Genomic DNA, 14,526 nt, shown 5'->3' on the forward strand with positions numbered 1-14,526 from the left:
GAAACAAAAGATAAAAACCTTATGTTGTTGACTCCAAAAAGGCGGTAAAAAGGCGTGCGTGACTTATTTGATAGTATTGAAAAAGTGTGAAGAAATTTTCATAGAGAAATGACTCGAACCCGTAAAAGAAAGAGTAAAAGGATAAGAATAAAATATAAGACGCTCAAAAGTCAGTGCAGTTAAATTTATTTGTTGGTATTTTCTGATTATTGTAAATTTTAATGGAATAAATAATATTTTTTCTACTTATTAATGGATTTATTGGTTGCTTAGTTTTTTTAAGGTCAAAAATCCTTTTTTTCTATAGTTTCTGAATTTGTTGTATAACAATTTCGATAGCCATTACAAATAAGTCCACTTTTCTTCTATATTTGTTTACATAAACTTCGATATGGAAACTAAAATATTCTTCTTCTTTCAATATGTGTTGGTAATACTGAAAAACAAAAAATTCATAATAACAGTAACTGTTACTTCTGTTATTTTTAGAATTGTTCGAGATACAGATTTGAAATGAACATTAAGTTTTAGTGAGTTATATATTTACGTTTTTTTTTAATTTTAAACATTTTAACTTTGGTTACAATATAAAAATATACTACATTAAAATATTTGTAAAAATGATTGTATTATTAAAAACATTACATAATTTTTCTTCTTTCCTTTTTGATTAACCATTATTCTATCTTATGTTAATGGTAGAACAATTCCAAAAGAAATAAAAAAATAATACATGATGATTTTATTAAAGTATATACTTTCAATAGAACACGCCTTTTTTTACAGGACAATAAGAACAATACATGGAGAGTAAAATTTAGATATATATAATACGGCAGAAAAAGATGTTTTTTTTTACAATAAATAAGCATAAAATTTATGATAAGAAATGTTATTGTACTATTTTTACATAAATTTCTTGTCTTTTTCAGCTGTGAAATGGTGTAAATCTTGAAGTTTTTAAAATGCTGCTATTGTCCAAAAAAATACTTACGTTTTTATTTGCACATCCTGTACATATCATGTTTAGTTACAGAGCCTACCTTCTGCAGAAAAACTTTATATATTTTTCTAATCGTATTAATAAACAGAAAATTTTCAAAATCAATGCATTATAAAACATATAATCTGAATTTTTATTTTTCGGACTTATTAAACTACTCATATACAAAAAAAGTTTTATAATTCTGACCGAATAAATAGAGATGTTTTTACATTTAATCTTATAATTATACCGACGTAGATACGTGCATTCGATACACATGTATTATTCATATATTAATTCAAGATCGTAGTAAATCGTGGGAGCGTGTGTAGGTGAGAAATTGAAAACTGGTTTCGGGTTTGCATCTTGCAGAGATGAGACGAACCAGAATCGAGACGTCACTCACTCAGATCAATCTCTCTCTCTTTCTCTTTTTCTTTCTCTGTTTCTGTTCTGTTCAACATAGTCGATAAGAACGAATCCTTCGAGATAAGACGTCAGTTTGAAGAGTATCTTCTATGAAATATGCGTGGAAGCGATAACCACGTAAAAAACAAAACAAAAAAAGAGAAGAAAAGAGAAAGAGAGAAAAAGAGAGATCATTTGTGTTAACACTCTTTGAGTTTTATGTGTTTCTTCCGTTAGGTGTTTCTTTTTACGAAAGAAAAAGAAAACAAGACTTTTAGACGAATGAAAAGTTCTATGAATCAGGCATTATAAAAAGTTTATTCTTTGTAGAAAAAAATGAATCTTTATTTTTTTGTCAAAAAACGAAAGGAAATTTTGGACAATCAATAAGATTATAATAAACATTTTCTAGCATCTAATATAAGGTGACCATATGTACTGTTTTTATAAGTATAGTACTGGTTTTCGACCATTGATCCTGGTTAGTTGGGCAATGTGTTATGAGTACAGTTTAAGAATTTATAAAAAATAAAAAATATAATAAAAAATAAAAATATAAAAATATATATATATAGTTCCATTTAAAAATATATTGATTACGTTGAAAGCTCGTAAAAACAAAAAAAATGACATTGGGAATAAATTATTTCAGTCATTAGATTCCTTGTAATAATGCAAATTTTTTTCTTTGAAAGTTTTTAATACGATTATAAACAAGATCAAGATGAACAAAGTTATTGATGTTCAATTCAAGATGAACAGTTATTGTTATAGACTGTATATCTTACCGGCAAAGTAGTCTTGGCAATGTATTCAAATTTCTCACATTCTGTAGAATGACAAATGAGAAACCGGCAAAGTAAGAAATACATTTCCGATTCGTTTCGAATGATTTCCAATAGAATGCTGATATGAAACATTTCGTTCCAAAACGTCTTTATTTTTCGCTATGATAAGGAACAAAAGATACGGATTTTCCGTGATTCTATGAATATCAGTCTAAATGTAATAATCTTTTACTACGATAAGTAACAGTAGGCCCTACATAATAACACATCGGCATAAAATAAGTTTCAATTTATAGAAGTGCGCATAGTATAGCGATGCGCACAGTCTTAAAAATCCGTACACAAAAAGTGTCAACCAGTCAAGGTGTTAAATTGTTTAAAAAAAAATTAGTTTTTTACTGCGCTCCATGATCGCTTGTGTGTGTGTATGTGTGTGTGTATTTGTGTGCCTGTTGCCCGATAATTTTTTCTATCATAAACAGTTTCGAAGATATTTAAGTAAATTGATTTAAATGGGATACCCTGTATATATATAATATTTACTCATTCTTAGTAAATATTTCCAATCTAACATAAAAGTTTATACTCAACATTTTATAAATCAAACTAAAACTGATAAAAAATATTAGTAATTTGTTGCTTCCGTTGCGTAATAATAACCGAATGTAAGGAGAAAGATCTAATACGAAGTTTCGTTTCTCACGAATCTAATCATGAGGGAGGGACAGATAACATTTTCTATGAAATATACCTATCACGTCTGTCTATGGGGATTTCAGAAGGAAAAGGAGAAGAAAGAGATGGAAGGGGTGTACTAGATACAGGTAAAAGAAGGAAGGTAAGGTTTCTTCATAGTGAGAAACGGCGTAATTACTACGGTCGAAGATCGATGATATAAGAACAAAATGAAAAAGGGGAAACGAAGAAAGGGGTAAAGAGTGAGAAAAAGAAAAAGAAAGAAAGAGAGAGAGTGCGTGGCAGGAAGTGGCTAATGCTAACGGATACTGTCCTCAATATCTATGTGCATTAATGCCATAATCCTATTACGATACTGAAATACTTCTATAATACCACATGCCCCATAGGCTAGAAAGAGATTAGGATCGCACAAGTCATGAGAATCGAGTCTCGTTTATAACCGTCGTCTATTTAACCCATACGATGAAAATCATAAAAATTTATAAATATGTATTTCTATATGCGTACATGTGTAATATATACAATGATGAAGAAAAATATTGGCACAGATTCAATTCTGCTTATAACATCTTCTGTAAATTTTTAGAAAGTATAATTCATTTCAAATTTTTGTAAAATATAATATATATCTCAAATGTTAAATTTAAATACATTGTTAAACAATGCTGATTAAATTGGTATATAATAAAATAAAATGAAAAAAATATAGGTTTTAGCAATTAATAATCGGTTCTAGTTTAAAATGGACTTGTAAAAGTATACTACTTCTTTTATTTTTCTTTGTAAAATATATCTTTTAAAACTAAAGTTTAAGAACATTGTTAAGCAATGTTGATCAAATAGATATGTAATAAAATAAAATGAAAAATTTAAAACATAGAGGTCTTCATTAGTTTAAATATTTTTCGTTTAATATATCGACCAATCTAACCTTTATTATTTATAATACGATAGGACCCCCTATAACGCGGTACATCTATAACACAGACTAAAAATTGCCCCCGTATAACGTGATTAAAAGTCGCTGAAAAACTCGAAGCACATAGTTTCGTATTTACTCTTGTACAATAAAAAGGGGTTGTTTAAAGTTTATATTATAGAACAGTTATTTCCTTTTAGAAATAGCTTTATTATTTAAAAAAGAAATTAATTTCAATTACGAATTAGATATTTATCGATTATAAGATATAAACATTTTTTTGTCACCATGCAGGGTGTCTTAACTAAATAGGATTATTTAAATATCATTTTTGTTTATAATTATATGAAAAAACTTCAAATGAGAAAAGTTGTTAAATTCGTCTTTTCATGTTTTACAAAAATATTACAAAAAATATGTAGGGTTCAAAGAAAGAGCTTGAGAAGAAATTCTTTAACCATTAAATTTCCCCTTTGCAACAGTACAACTTTTTTCTTAGAAATTTTTAAATATAATTGTAAACAAAGATAAGATATTTAGCTGATACCTTTTAGCTAAGACGCCTTATAGATATAATGTTAGAAATTAGAAATACCATTTTCCAGCCATGACTCCAAAAATCTTTAAAAAAAATAGGCTGAGTAGAAGATTTATATTATTGGAAGAAAAATTAGTAAAAAGTTATTATCCCTTTAAAAGAAATTAAATAGAAATAAATCAACAATTCCCACAATTAGAAAAAATGATATTTTTCGTTGTAAAATTTTTATTCTTAATAATTTATATATATGGTTATATTATTTATTATATATATAAATATATTATATATTATTTATTTGGTTTTTTCGCTCTTCTATTCGTATAACGTGAACCGTATATCCCGTGTTATACTGTATTCTTAAATTTTAAATTCATGAGATAAATTTTCAAAAAATAAAATTCTATTATTTTTAACAGTACAAAAGTTATTATATCAAAATGAAATCTGCATCAATATTATTATTCGATACTGTACGTATTATAAATCAAGTTACAGATCTTGAACGTCGACGGATTATTGATTTATATTCTAAGATTTATGGATCTAAGATCTACAATGCAATCTTTATTGAATTGAATCTAACATTTTGCTAGCAATTCGCAATAGATACTTGTTTGATAGTTCAATTTAGATTATTTCAATCTCTGTCCGAGTCTCTCGTTTTGTTTCAATGTTCCTGTATTAAATCGATTGAAAGTCCTACAGCAAATCGATCCCACATTCTCAATACGATGACCATATCGTTGTCGATTGACTTTCTTACAAGTGTACGAGGTCGTTGTTGAATTAATCGCGAGAAATATATCTTTCTCTTTCTCTCGTTTAATCATCCAGTTATTTTATTAAACACACATAGGTATATACGTATACATTACATACATGTTTGTGCATATATAACAAAAGAAGAAAATTAAGAACATTCAAAATAACGAACAAAAAAACTAGTATTTATCAATATTTGTAAAAATTTTTAATTATTATTTTAAATAAATAATCAGAATTTATAATAAAGTATCAGTATGTAATATAAAAGATCAATATTATACTATTTAATAAAAAAATAGTCACTATTTTCATAAAAATATGAGTATTTAAAAATATAATAATTCATTAATATCTTAAATACATAATCAAAATATATAATAAAGTATTAGTGTGCAATAATATAGACTCTGTAATTTAAGCTATAATTAATACAAAATAATATTTCTTTATTTACACTGAGCAAAATATTCATAATATGTGTGTGTGTGTGTGTGGGCGTGTATGTGTGTGTATATATGTATTGAATATAATTATAATATATTTATTTGAAATAATCATAATATACATTTGTAGTATATATTGAGCATTTATTATATAAAATATTAATTTAATATTAATACTACAACTATTAATATTTTTTTCTAAATTTTTATTAATTTTTATTTTTACAAAACTAATTAAAATGATTAGTTATTGAAACAATACTTTATAGAAAAAATTTGAAACTTTATATATATATATTGCATTTAGCTTATATTCAATGATAATAATAAAGAGTATATTAAATTCATAATTCATATTAATATATAATATAAATTATCAGTAATATGCCAATTAATACGAAAATTGTTAATATTTGAAATAAATTTTATCAGTATTTATAATGAAAATATTAAATTACAAAAATAAGCATATATGATACATAATATTAAATATATATACACTTAAAGAAAAGAGAAAAAAATGATAGTAGAAAATTGTTTTACTTAAGCTAGTAATTTAGTGTTCCTCAAGTGAAAATAAATTATTAGTATTTGTAATTCTAACTGCAAAAACATTGAGTAAATAATTAGAAATAAAATATAATTCGTTTATTCTTCACACGATTACATACTTGAATAAATACTTGTTATTTATTAAAAACCAAATATTGTTAAAGAAAGAAAAATCTATTTAAACATAATATTACTTATAATTAATATACCTATTTATACTAAGAAAAAAAGAATAGCAATAAATCTAATAAAAAATTTGCTTCACATAAGCTAATAATTTGCTATTGTTTAAAATTTAATTTTTTTGTTTCTAGTGCTAATTGAGAAAAAGAAAAAACAAACACTGAATAAATAAATATAAATAGAACGTAAATCATTTCTTCTTCACGCGATTACATACTTGAATAAACATTTACGATCCATTCTCTTGCAAAGCATTACGAAAGAAGACAATGATAAAGATAAAGATGAAAATGAAGAGAAGAATAAATCCTTTCTACCAGTCGCAAGTCCGTCATCCATGTCCAAGCTTATTCTCTTATTCTTACTTGCTTACTCTCTCTTTCTCTCTCTCTCTTTTTCTCTAACGAGATAGTAAAACCATAACTAATTACACCCACGCGCACCTTAAGGACGCCTTCACACGACTCGTTAAATCGTATCACGTGACAAAGGAGCGCCAAATATTCCTACGCTTTTTTGAATATAACGCGATACTTTTTCTATTTAATTTCTTTAATAAATAAATAAATAAAAAAGTAAACATTAGAAAAGTTATAATTTACTTACCGGTAAAATCTGTTCCAAGTCGTTTACAAATCTCCAACTTCCGTCAAGTCGTTGAAAACTTCCACGCTATCTTGCATGTTGTTGTTCACGTTCGACTTTGATTTTCATAATTTCGTATTAAACCTTTTTTCTAAAAAAATAGAAAAAAAAACACTACGAAGAAGTTTCCTAAATAAATACAAAATACGCGTCACTCCATTTCACTGTGATCTTTTATGCTTTCTTGTCTTTTTATACTCCTTATTTTCTTTTAGGAATAAAGGAGAAATCCTTTATTTATTCTTAATTATATATAATACACGTACTTATATTATTTGAATGTTTGTATTTGTTATCTTTTCTTTTTTTACAGAATCACGTGCTCAAATTTTTTCTTATGAGTGCTATAACGAAAAGTAGCGAGAACTATATCACGATATTGTATTAATACGAGTAATAAAAAATTTAGGAAAGAAGTTCTGGTTTGTTTACACGACAAGAAGAGTTATAGATGGGAGGGGAACAACGCAACCTTGACGATTTACACGATTTCATAGTACTACTACACTCCGCCATCCGAAGACTGACTGAAGCCTCGTGATGGTGTGAGCCACGAGTACGCCAGTTTACCACTCCACCAACCTCTCTTCTTCTCTCCCTTCTCTTTCTTTCACCAACCGGCCGGTGTCCTCGGTTGTTTCCTCACACTCTCTCTGTCTCTCTCCAGCTCTCTCTCGGTCTCTTTCATTCTGTCTCCGTCTCTCTCACTCCATGTTTTTGTCTCTCTCTCTCTCTCTCACTCCATCTTTCTCTCTTTTTTTCGCTTTCTGTTCTATTTCTTTTTTTCTTTCTCACTCCCTCTACTTCTGTTACTCGTATAGCCCATGAAAGTAAAGGCGAACAGCCTATCTCGAGGGAGGAGAAGCACTTTTAAAGTTTGCCGCGGTCGCCGCTAGGTCGTCGCCACTCGCTGGCGCTACGATCGTACTTGCCAATCGTATCGTACGATCGAAATATAGTATAAGGTTATGGCGGTTATTTTAATTTAAAAAATAATTTAATGATTCTATTTATTAAATCAGTGTTTTTAAACATTTAGAATCAGTATTTATAATAAAATATTTTTATATATAAAAACTTTTGATATAAAAAAACTTCTTAATATTTTCATTATTTTACATATTTCTGATTTATATTGTAACTGATATTCTGAGATTATAGTAATATTTTAAAATTTATAAATATTGAATTATAACATTTATATGTCTTATTGTCTTTTGTAGGAAAACTATAAGAGAAACAGTTTTTTGTATTCTTTTTATCCAAATAAAAACAATGAGAAATTAGTTTTTATAACCTTATAAATATCTGCAATAAAGTATTAGTATTTAAGGCAAGTATACATTATTACACAGATTAATAGAATAGTTGTCAGCATTTTTATCTAGATAATGGGAAATACAATAATTTAGGAAATATGGTATTTGGTAATATTGGACTATAAAATATATTTATCCAATTATCCCCAATTGAAAAAATAAAAAAAAAATTTTTTTTTCGAAATGCAGAAAATGGGAGACATATTACAGTTCAATAGAAAATTTTAATATTTATAATATAATAAAATATTAATATGAAATCAAAGAGATTAGTATTATTGATACAAAAATTATCAATATTTAAAATAGATGATCAGCATTTTAAATCGAATGAAAAGAATTATACGTTGATTTTATTATCGAAGATATTTCCATCTCTGGTTTATAATAAAATATCAGTATGTTCCTTAAATCAATGTATAACCCTGACGTAATTCTCTTTCATATATACTGACAAATTATTATTTCAAATATTAATAAATTATTATTTATACTGAATAAATACTAAATAAAATATTCACATATTCTGATTAGGTAGACAGATAGATTTTTATTTATTTACAGTCTAGTAGATGAAGTTTGGATTACATCTTATAGACTAGAATGGATTTGGTTTTACAAACTATATCTAATATCACTTTATATATATAAATTATATACTGTTTTCATGCTTTTCCCCCCGCCCCCAAAACTTTCTTTTCTTTTAATTATAAACTTCTTTATATTCCTATATATTTACTATAATATATTATTAAAGTATAAACTCATTATATAAAATAATGATTATCTATATTATAAATATCTTTATAAAATTTAAAATAATCTTTTTAAATTTAAAAATACACAAAATATAAACTTTATTACTAAACTTAACTATATTAGTCTTGCGTTTACAAATTAATGACATTATTATAATGTTTTTATACTGACTCCTAAGCTTACAATTTATTTCTTTCAATTTTTTATGTTAATATTTCCTTAACAATAAGTAAATACATTCTCTTAAATAGATTAAAAATATAAAATTAAAGTATCTCTTTATTTCTATATAAACATAAACATAATCTATAATATATAAAACTCCTTTATACCATAACATATACTCTGACATATTTATTTTAGAAAATAGTTACCAAAAATCTTTAGAAATACTAAAAAAAAAAAAATAGAATAGTTCAAAAAAAAGGAAACTAACAAAAAAATATTTTTTTTATCAAATAAAAGAATTCTAGAAAAATCAACCCTCATCTATCCAGCCCTTCCTTCTTCATAAGAAAACAGTTGCTGTCATTCATTCGAAGACTCGTCCTATCTCAAGGCTATAGTCCATCAAGGACGATAGGTCTCCTCCACCAACTCCATTCGATTGAGCTCCTTTTATTCCATCTCCCTCTTACTCCTTCTCCTATCAGAAAGAAAGAGGGAGGGCAGAAAGCATGATTACGCGTTTACGAGGTGGACCTACCTCGAGCTACTACCTGCCTTCATAAGAAAAATACGGGAATGGAAGGGAGAAAGGGTTCAAGGACGAGAGGTAGAAGAGGCCGTTTATTATACGTATTGCGGGGTAAGGGAGATCGATGCGTACCATCTAAAAAAAATACAATAAAAAAGGACTCTCGTGCGAGGAGATGTGGTTTCGTTCGTCCCGTATAATCCCGAATTCAGAACCTGTTTCTGGCCCGTGGGTCAACAACGAAACTTACTTCTGTCTCTTTTTATTTCTTTCTCTTTCTCTCTCGAATATCGACCTTACCACTCGTCGTACGAATTCCCTTAGCTCGTTGAGTGGCTCCTCTCGAACAGTAGTTACGCTACTTTCGACGGCTTTATGACTCTATTCTGCGTTCCAACGGGACGTTGAACAACTTCGAGCTACGGCATGCAAAGACTCTCGTAGCTACAACGAGAAGCAATAATAGCACGTGTCCTTGCATTTATCTACTTTCCTTCTACGATGTTAGAAGTTATCAAAGATACTGCACTTTTCAGGTGCATGTAAGTATACCAGATCTATTTACATATATTTAGAATCTATAAAAGAAGGATTGGGAAATAAAATTTATAGAAAGTATAAAATATGTATACAGTAAGTTTCAGGAGTATTTGTTCTTTCACTGTCAATTTAAAACAATTAATGTTTTCTTTTAATACAATATTTATACATTCTTATACACTGGTATTAATTAACCCGTCAGCACTCCCGTTATGAGCATTTTGCTCATGGTCGAATTAAAAAAACGATAACTTTTTTTTTTATGGAATGGATAGTAAAAATTTTTTCTATCTTCATGAAATTTTATCTATTTTCAAAATATGAATTTCCTAAATTTCTTAATCCCATGTAAAGTTTAAAAAAGAAATTATTTTTTTCTTGCACCTCAGAAATTGTGAGAGTTTTTCTCATCATGGGAGTATAGGTGTAAGCATGAAAAATTTACTTTCGCTAGCGGTCGGGTCAGTTCGTGCATCTTCGTTGATTTACGGTTATTCGACTGAATTCGGTATAATTCGTTACTTTTAAATTTTATCTGTTACAAGTACAATTAATGTACACGTGTACAAACAAAAATGTGATAATAATTTAAAATAATTATTAAATAATTTTAATAATAAATGTGTGTGTGTGTGTGTATGTATGTTCGCTTAACTCAGATACCGTTTATGTAAGTATTTTTTTCCTTTAGAATAACTTATCTTTATTATAATTTTCACTGACAACATTGTTGACATGTAGATAACCTAAAAGTATATTTACTTTATACTTGAAATTTAATATTTTTTAAAGCAGAAAACTTATTAAAAAGTTATTAAACTCGCGAAATATTTGACGCATGCGCACAGAGCGTGAGCAAATCTCTCATCACGAGAGTAAAGACTACCGAAAAGCTCACGAGAGTGCTGACGGGTTAAGGATAATTAAACTTTTAAATTCATATAAATTTTTTTAGAGAATAGTATTTTATTACTAAAGAAAAATAATTGTACATAAATATTAACGAAATTTGTTTCACTAGATTATTCGAGCATACACAAAATCTACACCTTCTTTGCATTTTATAATATTTTTGAGACCATTAGTCATACTTTTTTAGACCTATTTTTTCATCATTTATACAAAATTATACTTCTTTTAGTATAAATTACTCTTTAACTATAAAATTTATATCAATTTCCAAATTTAATAATCTTAAAATATGTTTTTGTGTATAAGAATCTGAAAACATTAAATTACAAGCAGATATCAATCATTTAAACTTTATAGTAGTAGTACGAATATCCTTGACTTATTGTAGGTACAAATATTCTTGTGACATTAATTTTTTATATTATTTAAGTAAAATTATATTTCTTTAAAATTAAAATGTTCTTCTGCAAAAAAATTTATATTAATCCAAAAGTTTGAAAATCCTATATAATAGGTTTCTGTGAATAAGCATTATAAAAAGCTTTTCATTACAAGTAAATATTAATTATTTGAAATTTATAGTGAAAACGGATACAAATACTCCTGTGATTCATTATATGTAAATTTACTAATAATCTATGTAATAGTCATATACGCGTCAGTCGTCGTTTTATTGTTAAAATAAAGATGTAAACGGTCCAGTGGAAGATAAGTATTTGAATGGATTGCACTTATCTCTCTCCTTCTCTTTCTTTCTTTATCCTCCTTTCAGATCCTCTTATCCTTAATCGGCTTCACGAAGCGCACGGGTCGTTACCAGGCACGAGCTAAAACCCTAAAGGGTGCACGGAACCAATGATTGTGTTCAGGATCGAACATATTGCGAGAAATAGAAGAACAAGAAGATGGAAAAGAAAAAGAACGTGTGATATATGTGCAGTGGATTAAGAAAGTATTCGAACGATCGCAATTAAAAACTTTGTATAATAAAAATATGCTAGTTATGCAATATTATTAAAGTTTTGAAAATAATTTCGCAACTACTATAGAACACAATTATTGAAATTAAATTCTGTGACCACCAAAAATATTCGAATATTACAATATTACCAATTTCATTGGTGACCATAATTCGCCAAATTGAGTACCATAATTTAAATCGTTAAACGTGTTGATAATGTACGGAGTTTTTTACGAGGGTCTGCAATACTATGATTTCTCTGGAATGTTAATATTATCTTTACTTGGCACAATGTTCCGATTCGGAACATATGTAATGACAGTATTTCGATTGTTTATTAAGCAATCATTTTGATTATTACTTTTTGCAATAAACTATTTATTATTCCTAAGAAAAATAAATTTATTTTATATAAATTTATATATAATATTTAACGAAATAATGTCACATTTTTGTAGAGACAGATCAATAGTCTTGGACCAGTAATCTTTAAACTTTATTCCACAGAATCAAAGGGTTCAACACATTGTTGTTTAGATGTATTACATTGTATTAATATCATTTATTGCGAGTGAAAAATTTCATCTCAATAATTAGTATTAAGATTAAAAATTTGTTTTACTATTTTAAATAGCATAAAAAGCAGCACACAAATATATAAGCAAATAAAGTATTGATTTTGTTATGAGAAAGTGTGTCATAAAATATTTTTACACTAATAAGAATTTCGTGAATCGAAAAGGATTGAAGACTACTGCACTGGATTAACACTGTTCAAGTGCTTACACAATAAACCCAATATTGGGTTAATAATGGCAACTCATTCGTTATTTTGTCAAAAAACTATTTTTTCACCCTTTTTTAAACAGGAAAAATTATAAGCAATAAATATCGAAGAACTTTCTTATTTTATTTGATACACTAGGATATACTAGTATTTGATATTTTATTTTAATCTAATAGTTTTGCAATCACATGATTTAAATTTTATTTAGGCATGAAAAAGATTTTGATATTATTAGATTTTATATTTTTGATATTATTAAATATTATATTTTGACACTATTTTTTCTTAAATTAAAAATTTAAATTGTTGTTATTTTTTTTTTACTGTAAAGAGAGTCCTGAGCTGCATCCCATAAAAAGCGTGTCTAAATCTACCTCCACGTTTTTAGTTCAAAAAATATTCAGACTATGTACTCTCATTAGAGTATTAGATATACCTTAAGTAATTAAAAATTAATCGAAGGAGATATATTGTATATTGTAATTCAGAAGCACAGATTATAAGTTTGATTATAAGATTGTAAGTATCACAGATTATAAGTATCGTCCTTTCCTAAAACCATCATTAAACAATTATTTAAGGTATATCTAATACTTTCATGTATTCTACATATATTTTAGAATGTTTACTAACATACATTTATTTAAACGTTCCTGACTAATGATGACTTTGAATTGAAAATTTTTATTTAATAAAATATTAGATGGAAATTGTTTAATAGTCGAAGTATATCAATAAATATATTATTTTTAAACAAATGTACTTTGTATTATTTTTACTTTAATGGGTATTAAACTGATTCTGATATTAAAGAATATTTAAATAATAGTAAAAACAAAAAATGACAAACTAATTGTTACATATGAGAAAACCGGATACTCTTCCTATTTTTAGACGACAAGAAAACAATATATATAAGCAAAACGAGCAAGAGATGTATCATCACGTAGGAGACGAAGAACCGACGAAGTAAGCGAAGTATAGGTACTTCCTATACTTCCACCAAACAAACGAGAGGCGAAGTAAGCGAAGTAAAAGCACCCTTATATTTCTACAAACGAGCGAGAGGTCAGATACGTATCCAACCTTCGGTTGGACGCCATAAATTATTGTATCTGAATTATCAACCACGGTTTTTATGCCGCGAGGCTTTTCCCTGACGAGCCAATAAAGTATTACACTTTGTATTGGCTTAACTAAGTGTTTTATTTTTTATTTTAATTTAACTATTTTTTTTCCTCACATTTTTTCCCAAACGCCAGATGACTCTATGTTGGAGAAATCTGCGCACAATAAATATTTCACTTGTTATAAATAAAGCTTTCAAATTAAACTTATTAATATGTAATAATTCCACACACAGTTAAAACTAAATATATTATTATTATATTTATTTCTAAATTTTCTAAACACACTATATTTACAGTAAATCAATCTAATTAATAAAATTTAAATACAGGTAACACTCTTATAACACGGTAGATAGGTTCCTAGGAATTGCCGTGTTGAGTGAAACTGTGTTATATGAGACCCAAAGTTCATTATTCTTTCGCGTCATCATTTTAAAGTAATTTAGTTTTTAAATTGGTAAAGTAGCTATTGTGTTATCTAGTGATATAGAAA

The 14,526-nt window shown here is 27.1% G+C and overlaps 1 protein-coding gene across 3 annotated transcripts in view; it reads right to left on the minus strand.

The window, feature by feature from the left end:
• Positions 1–7,185, minus strand: part of LOC122521333 (semaphorin-5A) — a 123,732-nt gene extending 116,547 nt beyond the window's left edge. For all 3 annotated transcript variants that reach the window (XM_043641999.1, XM_043641983.1, XM_043641992.1), the window contains exon 1: positions 6,890–7,185. The gene's annotated coding sequence lies outside the window, so the exon portion shown is untranslated. The remainder of the gene's footprint in view (positions 1–6,889) is intronic.
• Between the last annotated feature and the right edge of the window lie 7,341 nt (positions 7,186–14,526).

The sequence above is a fragment of the Polistes fuscatus genome, unplaced genomic scaffold (genome assembly GCF_010416935.1).
Source record: "Polistes fuscatus isolate 324 unplaced genomic scaffold, CU_Pfus_HIC Scaffold1, whole genome shotgun sequence".
NCBI lineage: Eukaryota > Metazoa > Arthropoda > Insecta > Hymenoptera > Vespidae > Polistes > Polistes fuscatus.